Source organism: Schistocerca cancellata, chromosome 1, assembly GCF_023864275.1.
Source record: "Schistocerca cancellata isolate TAMUIC-IGC-003103 chromosome 1, iqSchCanc2.1, whole genome shotgun sequence".
Lineage (NCBI taxonomy): Eukaryota > Metazoa > Arthropoda > Insecta > Orthoptera > Acrididae > Schistocerca > Schistocerca cancellata.
The window spans coordinates 956,626,419-956,639,244 of NC_064626.1; positions in this window are offsets into that span (position 1 = coordinate 956,626,419).

Genomic DNA, 12,826 nt, shown 5'->3' on the forward strand with positions numbered 1-12,826 from the left:
AGATACTGTGGAGTGCGTTTGTTAGAAAGAGCTGTAAATCAAGAGTAGAACTGAAACAGTTGAAGAGCACTGAAAAACACCTTTAGTAATATATCTGTGTGTGTGTGTGTGTGTGAGTGCGCGCGCAGTAGATTATCAGAAAACGGCGTTACTATTGTATCTTATACACGTCTCATGAACAGGTATTCTTCCTTTGCTTTTAGAAAATGTCACAGACTGGCTGGGCAATATGCTGAAGTGTCCTGCTCTGGTGCAGTACAGCCCTAGAATTACACTCGATAGCGATGACAAGCGTCTGTCTTCCGTTCAATACACCAGTCAAAAACACGACTGATCCATCTCCCTGGTAACCCATGGAACTGCATGTCTGGGGCGTATATTGATGTCAGTTCACTTGATGACTCTTCTATGACGACCATAAATATCCTTCTACCTGCCTCTGGAAAACTCACAAACATGCATTTACTATACATAGGGTTGCTAAAACCATACATATAAATCTTGTATATGACTTTCTGATTGTTTAAATATGCCAAGTGGATTGGTTTTATAAGTATAGCCGGCCGGAGTGGCTGAGCGTTTATAGGCGCATCAGTTTGGAGCCGCGCAACTGCTACGGTCGCAGGTTCGAATCTTGCCTCGGCATGGGTGTGTGTGATGTCCTTAGGTTAGTTAGGTTTCAGTAGTTCTAAGTTCTAGGGGACTGATAACCTCAGAAGTTAAGTCCCATAGTGCTCAGAGACATTTGAACCATTTTTCTTTATAAGTGTATTTTGAATAATGTCTCTTGTCGGTTACGCACAGGTGTTGCAATGCATAAATATTGCATTAAACTTACCACAACCACGAGTATTATACATAAAATAGAACTAGAATTTCACCAGTTTTACGAGGTGACAAAACGATACATAGCTTGTGAGTCATTTGCTTGTCATTATGATGAACTTAGCTAAATTAGCATTATTCGCCATGAATTATTTAAACATATATATCTATATCTAGTTATCCTTATTTAGTGCCCGGTATTGACATTATATTTATGTTTTCCAATTAGTTCTTAATCAATAATCTTTCATTCGAAATTTCTGTCACAGTTGCGTGTATTTTGTACTGGTGACCAGTTTCGAACGAAGCCGTTCATTTTCAAGCCAGGCGTGCAGTAAAATGCTCATCGAAGCATACCCTCACGGACATAATCAGATAACGTACGACAGTCTCACATCAAATATGATGGTAATCATATGACAGCGTGATACTTCCAAGAAGTTAAACAGTAAAAAAGTTGGAACCACATACTTTTTAATAATCGCGGTCGACATGATAACTTATTATTCAGATGGTACTGCCATAATAAAAGAAATTTATACTGACATTCGATGGTGATGTTAAAGCACTATCGGTTGACACTCTTGTGATCGCTCAAGGTCATTTATTTCTTGAATATCTCTATATTCCATTGTTACTAGCTAAGGCACTTTTCCAGCAACGGACTGCGTCATCAACTGTACTTCATCGTGTTGTTTTTCTCTTTCATGTGGTGTCATTCGTTATTATGTAGCTTTATTAATACTGGTTTTATTCATGCAGCAGTTGTGAAATAATTTGCGTCATTTGAGGTCATGTCGTGATAGACCCCATACGACACACTTCGACTTGCAATGGCCTCACGCCCGGAAGAAGAATGCTCAGTAACGTTTCAGTTTGCTTCGGAATCTACAAATCCTATCTATAGCAGAAGCTCTGGCGTCATCTCCTGTGATGTGATAATCCTAACACGCTACTTTCTCACGACTATTCCCGCGTCCGTAGGGACTCGCGCCACACCACACTGTCTGTCAGACCCGCGCGGGTTGGCTGCACCTGTCTGTCATTCGCAAAGACCTGAGTCGAAATTAGGTGTCTGGATTGGACGGCATTCCTTGAGAGTTGCTGAGACGTTTGGGAGAACGTACTATGTCAAAACTAATTCACTGGTATGCAAGACACGAGGGCATTCTGAGCCGTCCGTGGTTACCGAACGGTTCTAGGCGCTTCAGTCCGGAACCATGCAACTGCTACGGCCGCAGGTTCGAATCCTGCCTCGGGCATGGATGTGTGTGATGTACTTAGGTTAGTTAGGTTTAAACAGTTCTAAGTTATAGGGGACTGATGACCTCAGAAGTTAAGTCCCATAGTGCTCAGAGCCACTTGAACCATTTTTGGACATTCTGAAAAGTAATGCCTCCGAATTTCTTATGTGAAAATTCTTAACGATATGTTCTTAAAAAAAGCTGAAGTTATTAAACATTCTACATCATAATTCTTCATGTCTTCATACTTATTTCTCAACGTATTCATCCTGCCTGCGAACACATTTTCTCCCAACGAGAGACCAGTTTATAGATACTGCCAATGTATAATGATGGAGCCACAAGGTAACTCCTGATTGCACCACTTCGTCACTATTGAAGTGAAGTCCCCGGGTTCCCGGGTTCGATTCCCGGCGGGGTCAGGGATTATCTCTGCCTCGTGATGACTGGGTGTTGTGTGATGTCCTTAGGTTAGTTAGGTTTAAGTAGTTCTAAGTTCTAGGGCACAGATGACCATAGATGTTAAGTCCCATAGTGCTCAGAGCCATTTGAACCATTTGAAGTGAAGTCCTCGAAGGGGTTTTTTTAAGTTTTGGTAACAGATCGAAATCGGATGATACCAAGTCGGCAGTGTATGGAGGATGGTCGATGACTGTGAACTCAAGGCTTCAGATTCTTGCAGCTGTCGCAGCGACAGTGTGTTGTCTGGCATTGCCGTGCTAAGGGAGAGGGTGGTTCAAGTGTGGACGAACTCTTCGAATTCGCAGCTCGGTTACTTCACGCTATTTCTCACGTACCGACATTGTTACTTTCAAACAGCCAAATTAACGCTACAATTTGGAGCCCTCTAGCGACAGATGGCTGCAAATACACTGCCTGAAAAGAATTAGTACACCCTTTCAGAGGAGCCCAATTCACTCAAGATTTATTGTTACAACACTGCGTATAGAGGACATGAAATGATTACATTTACAGATCAATGGCATAAGCTATTCTCAGGTACCAGGTATTGACGTATATTAGTACGTGGTGGAGCCTCCACGAGCGTCAATACAGGCGCTGATTGATTTCCAGTTGATTGTACAAATGGGAAATACTGTACGGGGGTGCGTTACCTTGACGCCTGGTCAACTTGTTCACGTAGTTGTTGGTTGACAAGTCGTACGAGTCACGTCTCGTCCCATTATATCCCACACATGTTCGATTGGATACAAGTCTGGAGATCGTGCTCGCCAGGGAAGTTGCTGTACGTTTTGCAGAGCATAGTGAATTTCACAGGTAGTGTGTAATGAGCATTATCCTGCTTCAGCAACACACCACCTTCCTGTTACAAGAATGGCAGAAGAATGGGTCCAACAGCATTCCGCACTTACTGAGCACTGGTTAACTTCCACATCAGAAACACCAAAGACTGTTTTTAGCAAAACCTTGTTGAAAGGTAGACACAAATGGTGCTCTGGTAGCTATGCAACGACGCCATCTGCTGGCGGAATACGTTGAAACCATTATCAGTACATCTGATATCTACCAGGTGTATTAACTTTTTTTTAAGGCAATGTAATACAGCTGGAATATTGGAATTTCATGTCGATATAGTTAGAAGTTTGCGCTACTGAAGGTATTTTGTTTTCATGTTCTCTAGCGAGAGAAACCTGAAATACGAAACAAACATAGCGCGTATGTTACAGTCGTCAACTTGTGAAGAGCAGCGAAGTGTATATCGATATTTGTGGGACAAAGGGCATAAGCTGTGTGAAATTCACAGGGCCATGCGTGGTGTGTATGGGGAACTGTAGCAGTGTCTACAGGTGGTGTGCATTCTTCCAAGAGGGCCGTGTGAAACATAATGATTCTCCACGCTCCTGGCGGCCACAAACAGCTGCAATACCGCAGGACATTGGAGCGAGTGAGGCAGCAATTTTGAACGACCGGCGTGTGCAACTGCTAACTTTAGCGCAGCAGTTCAAAATTTGCTATGATGCGGTGTACGATATTGTTCATGACACGTTGAAATTTCGAGAAGCTTGTGCTCGCTGGGTGCTTAAGAACCCGACAGACAACCTCAAGGGCCAGCAAATGATGACAAGACTGACAATGCGGTACGCCGCTGAAGGGCGTGACTTTCTGAAAGAAATCATCACTGGCGATGAGTCGTGAGCATACCATTGCAAGCCCGAAACTAAGCGGGCCTTTATGGTGTGGAAATATGCTGGTTCTCCAGTACGAAATAAATTTAAAGTGTCTCAATCTGCGAGGAAAATGCTTCTGACTGTTTTCTGTGATACGCATGGTGTGTTACTAGTGGACTTTGCTGAACACGGGACCACTGTGAATACTGAACCCTACATTAAAACTTTGGTTAAGTTGCGTCATACACTTCGTGAGAAACGCCAGAACATTAATGCTCACAGTATCGAAATTCTTCATGACAATGCTTGCCCCATGTTGCACTTCTGTTGTTGAGAAAATCGCTAAATTTGGGTAGGAGGCGGTCCAACATCCACCGTACAGTCCGGACGTTGCAACGATGGCATTTCAAATTTTTGGTCCTACGAAGAAACTCATGGCCAACCAGCGCTTTACGACAGACGCGGAAGTGAAATCAGCAGTCCGCAGACGGCTTGCTCCAACCAAACGGACTTCTACGAACAGGGCATGTTGAAACTGGTGTCGCGATAGGAGAAACGTGTTGAGAACATTGGCGACTGTCGAAAAGTAGGTAAAAGGCGTAAGTTCATTTGTGATTTTTTTTTGTTTTCTATTAAACCTATTTGCAACAAAATTATTGCGCGTTCTTTTCTCATCTTCCCTCGTAGGAATGAGGAATAAATATGTAAAAGCGTTTTACTGAAATAACTTTAAGGGTTCTCGCACAAAAATTCAGCAACCGTTATTACTCAGAACGCCCTCGTGTAGGAAATACACTCAGTTTTCAAGAAGAAAATATGATTAATTCATACACGAATATTCCGGTACCTGAATGCCAGCAAATAATGAAACAAAATTTAAAAATACAAGAAAACCTCAATATAGGGGAAATTATGGAGTTAACTGAACTTCTCGAACTTTCGTTATCATAAAATTGTTCGGAATGCAACAGAAAAATATATCATCATAAAGAAGGCTCGCTATGGGCAACAGCCTAGCTAGAACATGAATGTCATTAAGGGAATCAGCAAACTGTTGCATTTCTGTTTCATTGCCTTCAAATAGTATGAGTATGTCGTCGACATATCTTTTACAGTAAACAGTTTCTCGTTGTAGACTGCGATGTGATTGGAAAAACGTATTTTCTAAGTCACTGACGAAAATATCAGCTACGTTCTAAAAGCATACCTTGATTTAGTAGCGTTTCGGACGGTCTAAGGACTTGTTCCCATACAATGTTCTTGTTGTGGTCTTTAGTCCGAAGACTGGTTTGACACAGCTCTCCATTCTACTCCATCCGGTTTGAGCCTCTTCATCTCCGAATAACTACTGCAATCTACATCCATATGAATCTCCTTACTGTGTTCAGCTCTTAGTCTAACTCTATGATTCCCCCCCCCCCCCTCCCGACCACCACACTTACCACCAATATTAAATTTGTGATTCCGTGATGTCTCAGAATGTGTCCTATCAACCAAGCCCTTCTTCGTCAAGTTGTGTCAAATTTATTGTCTCCATAATTGCATTCAGTAACTGCTCATTAGTTACGTGATATACCAGTCTAACCTTCGATATTGTTCTGTAGCAACACATTTCAAAAGCTTCTATTCTCTTTTAATATGAATAATTAATTGTCCATAATTCACTTCCACACACGGCTACTTTCCAGACGAATATATTCAGAAAAGACTTTCTACCACTTAAATCTATATTCGATATTGACAAACTCTTCTTCAGAAATACTTTTCTTGCCATTGCCAGTCTGCATTTTATGTGCTCTCTACTTCGGTCATCATTAGTTATTTTGCTGCCCAAATAACAAAACTCATCCACTAGTTTAAGTGTCTCGTTACCTAATTCTGATTTAATTTGACTATATTCCATCATCCTTGTTTTGCTTTTGTTGATGTTCATCTTATATCCTCATTTCAAGACAATGCCCATTCCACTCAGCTGCTTTACTGTCTAAACAGAATTACAACGTCATCGGCAAACCACAAACTTTTTATCTCTTTCGCTGCACTAATTCCTACTCCGAATTTTTCTTTTGTTTCCTTTACTGCTTGTTCAACGTATAGATTGAATAACATCGTGGATAGGCTACAGCCCTGTCTAACTCCCTTCACAACCACTGCTTCCCTTTCACGGCCCTCGACTCTTACAATTGCCATTTGGTCTCTGTAAAAGTTGTAATTAGCCTTTCACTCACTGTGTTTTGCCCCTGCTGTCTTCAGAACATCAAACGAAGCATTCAAGTCAACATTGTCAAAAGCTTTCTCTAAGTATACAAATTTTATAAACGTAGATTTGCCTTCCTTAACCTATCTTCTAAGATCAGTCTAGCGTCCGTGTTACCTCGTGTGTCCCTGCATTTATCCGCAATCCAAACTGATTTTCCCAGAGTTGGCTCCTATCAGTTTTCCTCTTCTTCTGTAAGAATTCGTGCTAGTATTTTGCCACCATGACTTAATAAACTGATAGTTCGGTAATTTTCTCGCCTGTCAGCAACTGCTTTCTTTGGAATTGGAATGCCGGCCGGTGTGGCTGAGCGGTTCTAGGCGCTTCAGTCTGGAACCGCGCGACCACTACGGTCGCAGGTTAGAATCCTGCCTCGGGCATGGATGTGTGTGATGTCCTTAGGGTAGTTAAGTTTAAACAGTTCTAAGTTGTAAGGGACTGATGACCTCAGTTAGTTTAAACAGTTCTAAGTTGTAAGGGACTGATGACCTCAGTTGTTAAGTCCCATGGTGCTCAGAGCCATTTGAACCATATTTTTGGAATTGGAATTATTACATTCTTCCTTAAGTTTGGTGGTATTTCGTCTGTTTCACACATCTTGCACACTAGATAGAAGAGTTTTGTCATGGCTGGCTCTCCCAAGGCTATCAGTAGTTCTGACAGAATATCATCTACTCCTGAAGCATTGTTTCCTTCAGAGCTCTGTCAAATTCCTCTCGCAAATTTATATCTCATTTCCATCTACGTCCACTTGCCTTTCTGTAATATTGCCTTAAAGTTTGTCCTTTTTTATAGAACCTCTATGTATTCCTTCCACTTTTCATCTTTCCCTTCTTTGTTTAGGACTGGTTTTCCATCTGAGCTCTTGATTGTCATACAGTACTTCCTTTTTCCCCAAAGGTCTCTTCATTTTCCCAGTATGTGGTATCTATCTTTCCTGTAGTGAAATATGCCTATAAATCCTTACATTTGTCCGCTAGCCATTTCTGGTTAACCATTTTGCACTTCCTGTCAAACTCATTTGTTAAACGTTCGTATTCCCTCTCGAATGCTTCATTTGCTGCATTTTTATATTTTCTTCTTTCATCACTTAAAGTCAGTATTTATGGTGACATCCAAGGATTTCTACTAGGTTTTGTATTTTTACATATTTGATCCTTTTCTATCTTCACTATTTCATCTATTAAAGCTATCCATTCAACTTCTATTGTATTCCTTTCCATTGTTCTAGTAAACCGTAAACTAATGTTTCCTCTGAAACTCTCACCAACCTCTGGTTCTTACAGCTTATCACAGAATGAGGTGGCGCAGTGGCTAGCACGCTGACTCGCATGGAAACCGTCTTGGAAAGACGGTTAAAGTTCGCGTCTAGCCATACAGATTTAGGTATTCTGTGATTTCCCTAAATCGGTTCAGCAAATGCTGGGGTGGTTCCTTTGAAAGGCCACAGCCGATTTCCTTCCCCATCCTTCCTCAATATGAGCTTGTGCTCCGCCTCTAATAACCTCGTTGTTGGTGGGAGGTGAAACACTAATCTCCTCCTCCTCTTTCAACTTATCCATGTCCCATCTTCGTAATTTGCTACCGTTTTCCAAGATCTTCAGTTTTAGTCTACAGTTCATATCTAATAAATGATAGTCAGCGTCCATATTTGCCCCTGGAAATGTCTTACAATTTAATATTTGGTTCCTATATCTGTGTCTCACTATTATGTAATCAACCTGAAACCTTCCAGTGTCTCTAGGTCTTTTCCACGTATACAAACTTTATTTATGATTATTAAACCAAGAGTTAGCGATGATTAACTTGTGCTCTGCTTTTATATTAGCGCACGTTTCTTCAGTCCTTTGATTATCTGTAGAGCTAGTTGGCATAAAACTTGTACTACTGTGGTAGATTCTCTTGGCTACGATAATGCGTTCACTGTACTGTTCATAGTAGTTCACCGACGTTCTTATTTGCTTATTCGTTACTAAATCCAATCCTGCATTACCCCTATTTTATTTCGCTTTTATAACTCTGTATTCACCTGACCAGAAGTCCTGTTCCTCTTGCAACCGAACTTCAGTAATTCCTACTATATCTAACTTCTACCTACCCATTTTCGTTTTTTAATTTTCTAGCCTACCTGCCTGATTAAGGGATCTAACATCCCACGCTCTTATCCATAGAATACCAGTTTTGTTTCCCTTGATGACGATATGATCCTGACTACTCCCCACCAGAAGATCTGAGTAGGGGACTAGTTTACCTCCGGAATGTTTTACCCACGAGGATGCCGTCATCATTTAACCATACAGTAGAGGTGCAAGCACGGGAAAAATTACGGCTCTACTTTCCACTTGTTACCAGCCGTTCGCAGTACCAGCATAGCAAAGTTGTTTTAGTTGGTGTTACGAGGCTGTATCAGTCAGTAACCCACACTGTTGCCGCTACAAATACTGAAAAGGCGGCTGCCCCCTTCAGGAACCATATGTTTGTCTGGCCTCTCAACAGACACCCCTCCGTATGGTTGCAACTACGGTACGTGTATCTGTGTCGCTGAGGTACGTAAGCCACCCCACCGACGGCACTGTCCATGATTCAAGGGGGGAGGGGGGGAGGTGTCCCATATATATCCCACATAAGCACTGTTTTTTTTTAAATACAGGGTATATCGGATATAAGTGCAGATATTTCTGTCAGTGACTGAGGAAGGTGTACTGAACAACATTATATCACTATTGACGTCAGTTGTAGCCTAATCATTGTAGCAATTACGAGATGTAATACCTCCAGGTACATGCGGCAACAGTGAGGCATTAATGCTTATAGTTTCCTGGGCAACAGGTCTGGTGATGAAGTGTGGACATGCGAACGAAAAATGGTTAATCTATACAGGCACGGACAGTGTACATATGACCAGGCAGAAAACATCAGTTCGTAAAGTTCGTGACATGTTCTTTCTCTCTCTCTCCCTCTCTCTCTCTCTCTCTCTCTCTCTATCTCACACACACACACACACACACACACACACACACACACACACACACAGAGAGAGAGAGAGAGAGAGAGAGAGGGGGGGGGGAGACAGAAATAAACGTAACAGAAATGAATAGTCGTTAGTTTTCAGAATATACTTCGTTAGATTGGCAACATGTGCGTAAACAAACCAAAGAGGGTGAGACACATAATGAACTCAGAGTGGTTACGTCTTGAAATCACAGTTTTCGATCAAATAAATATTATTAGTCACAGGAGACTGATACGTGCATCACAACTATAAATGCAAACAAGATGAAAAGAAAGGGGGAAGAAAAAGTTTGAAACATAAAAACATTCGTATGTTTCGTCAAAGACCTGTAGTACGACGTCCTGCATTCGACTAGATCAGATGAGACGCAGACGCCAACTAAAAACGAGAAGAACTATGAGTAATCACTTATATACATTAGAAACACAACGTGAACTGTCTTATGATATATAAATAACACATATAAAAACAATTCTGTACGATTCTAGATCCCACTGATTACGCCTTAAAGTGAAAAAAGGCGAAACGCGTCTGGAAGAAATAAAATAGAGTGGAGCAAGAAAAGGCGATTTTTATTTACAAAACTAATACATCTGTTCTTCTTGTGGAGAATGGTCACACAAACAAACTCGAGAATTAGGTCTTTTTGTGGATGTCACTAGCATTTGTAATCAATCCAAAGATACATACAGCAACAGAAGAAAAGGTAAATAATATTCTTAAAAGTATTATTGAGTGGTTTTCTGCGAATGGTCTCACTCTCAATTTCAGAAACGCACGACATATTTAGTTTTGAAAGTATAAAGGTACTACACGAATAACAACTGAACACAGGAATTAATGGCTAGGGTGGAAATGTCAAAGTTTGTACGTGTCCATACTGATGAGAATTTAAACTGCAGAAAACACATTTTGGAACTCCTAAAACACCTTAGTTCAGCCACATTTTCACTTAAAATCATTGTAAATCTTGGGTAGAGCGAAATAAAAAATCTGACATTGTTCATATTTTCATTCAGTAACGTCGTGTAGAATGATGTTCTGGTGTAACTCAACATTAAGAAAGAGAATATTCATTGCTCAAAAATGTGCTTCAAGAATCATGAAACATCATTTTTGACATAAGCTAAAAAGCAGTACCTGGAAGGCATGTCACTTACGACACTACAGAAAGCCACAAACTCATAAAACGCTGTTTACCTCGAATAACATATTATAAGAAATATTGGTCTCCTGTAATACAGATACTGCTGATCACTGGTTAACACATAGAACTAGTCCAGTAAAATAAACTACCACAAGTAAGCAGCTTATGTCAAATATATAATAATTAATACGATATGCGTGAAAAAATATTTTGATTGTGTCGTGGTGAAGACTTATGCTTCAGGCTCGTAGTGGACGTAGGAGATTTCGTTGAAAATTTTAGGTGCAAACTTCACAAGCATATGTTATTTTCTTTTTTTGTAGTTAACTTGATGAAGGTGCAATGTCAGCTTATAAGTATTATCTTCCTTTATTATAAAGAGTCTGAATTGTTCCAGTTTTGGTCTACGTGCAATTCTCAATACAGTTGTGACTATTAATTTTAATGATACCACTACTCCTGCTACAGGAGGTATCATTCCAACAACGGTTGGGAAGGTAATCATGCATGATGTCACACCAGATCATATTCTCCTAAACGTTGCAAGATACCTCGCACAGACATGTAATGGGCAATGTATTGGTTGGGGAAGTCCAGTGCGTTGGACACCTCGCGCTGCCGATCATAATCCCTGGATTTTTGGTTCTGCGGACACTGTAATCCTTGGTGTATGATGTGAAAACATACTGGAACGCGTCATCAACGCCTGCTAGAGCATCCATGACCAACGGGAAATTTTTCAGAAAGTACGTAATTCTCCAGGGCATTGGACAGTAGTGTACCGTTCTATGAATGGACACTATGTTGAACGCCTGCTTTAGCGATGTCTCTCAAATGCAGTTCGTTTGTAATAGCAAGCAAATTGCATTAGAAGTTCTGCTATTGACAGTTACAGAATAATGTGTTCTCATTTGTTTGCTGCCTTCTGTAGGTCGGTCGTAAAAGAAAGAGCTAACAGTGGAAGAGATATGTTTGACAACAGCGAAGATGAACAGATGCTCATAGTTCTTAAGGAACGCACTTTAAAACCCATTTTTAGCGGACATTTGTTCTTGTTTTGGTTCATACTGCCGCTTCTCAAACTCTGGAATACTGTTTTTTAGTACACTGTATTTTACTCATCTATAAACTGAGCAAACTAACATGCACCTATTATTTACTGACAAAGCTCTTCCGATGTTGTTTGTTGTGATTTTCAGTCCAGAGACTGGTTGGGTCCAGCTCAAGATGCTAGTACATCCTGGACAAACTTCATCTCTGCATAATTACTGCAACCAACATACATTTGAATATGCTTACTATAGTAAAGCATTGGTGTCCCACTAAAATTTACATCCACCAAATTCCCTTCCGTTACAGAACTGTCAGTCAATTACTGTCCAGGATGTGTCAAGTGTGCAGTTAATTGTTTTTTTTTTATTATTTAGTACCACCTCATCTGTTGTCCCATCTACCAATTTAATCGTTAGCATTCTGTAGCACTACATTTTTAAAAACTTCTATTCCCTTCTTCCTTGAACTGCTTATCATCAAAATTTCTATTCCACGCAAGGCTACACTGCTTGCTATGCAAACCCTTTCACAAAAAGTTGCTAACACTGAAATAGTTACTAAATGTTAATAAATTTCTCTTTTTCAGAAGTACTTTTCTTGCTATTGCCAGTCTGTATTTTAGGTACTCTCTACTTCTGCCGTTATCAGTTATTTTTCTACCAAAGTAGCTAAATACTTTACCTCCCTTAGTGTCTCATTCCGTCAGCATCGTCCGGTTTAATTCGAATATATTACATTACTGTTGTTTCACTTTTGTTGATATTCTTCCCTTTCCAAGACACTATCCATTTTATTCAAATGCTCTTCTGAGTTGTTCGGCGTCTCTGACATAACTGCAGTGTCATTGGTAAACATTGAAGCTTTTTTTTTTTTTTCTTTTCCTGAACTTCAGTTTCCTTTCCAGACTTCTCATTGGCTTCCTTCACAGACTTCAACGCAGAGACTGAAAAATATCGGACCTGTGACAACCCTGTCTCAATCCCTTCTCAACTACGGGTTCCCTTCACGTCTTTCGATTCTTATAACTGCAGGCTGGCTTCTACACAAGTTGTGAATAAGCTTTCGCTTCCTATCTCTTATCCTTGATATCTACAAATTTAAAAGCATGTAGCCCAGTTAACATTGTCAAATGTTTCATTTAATTCTACAAATGCTATA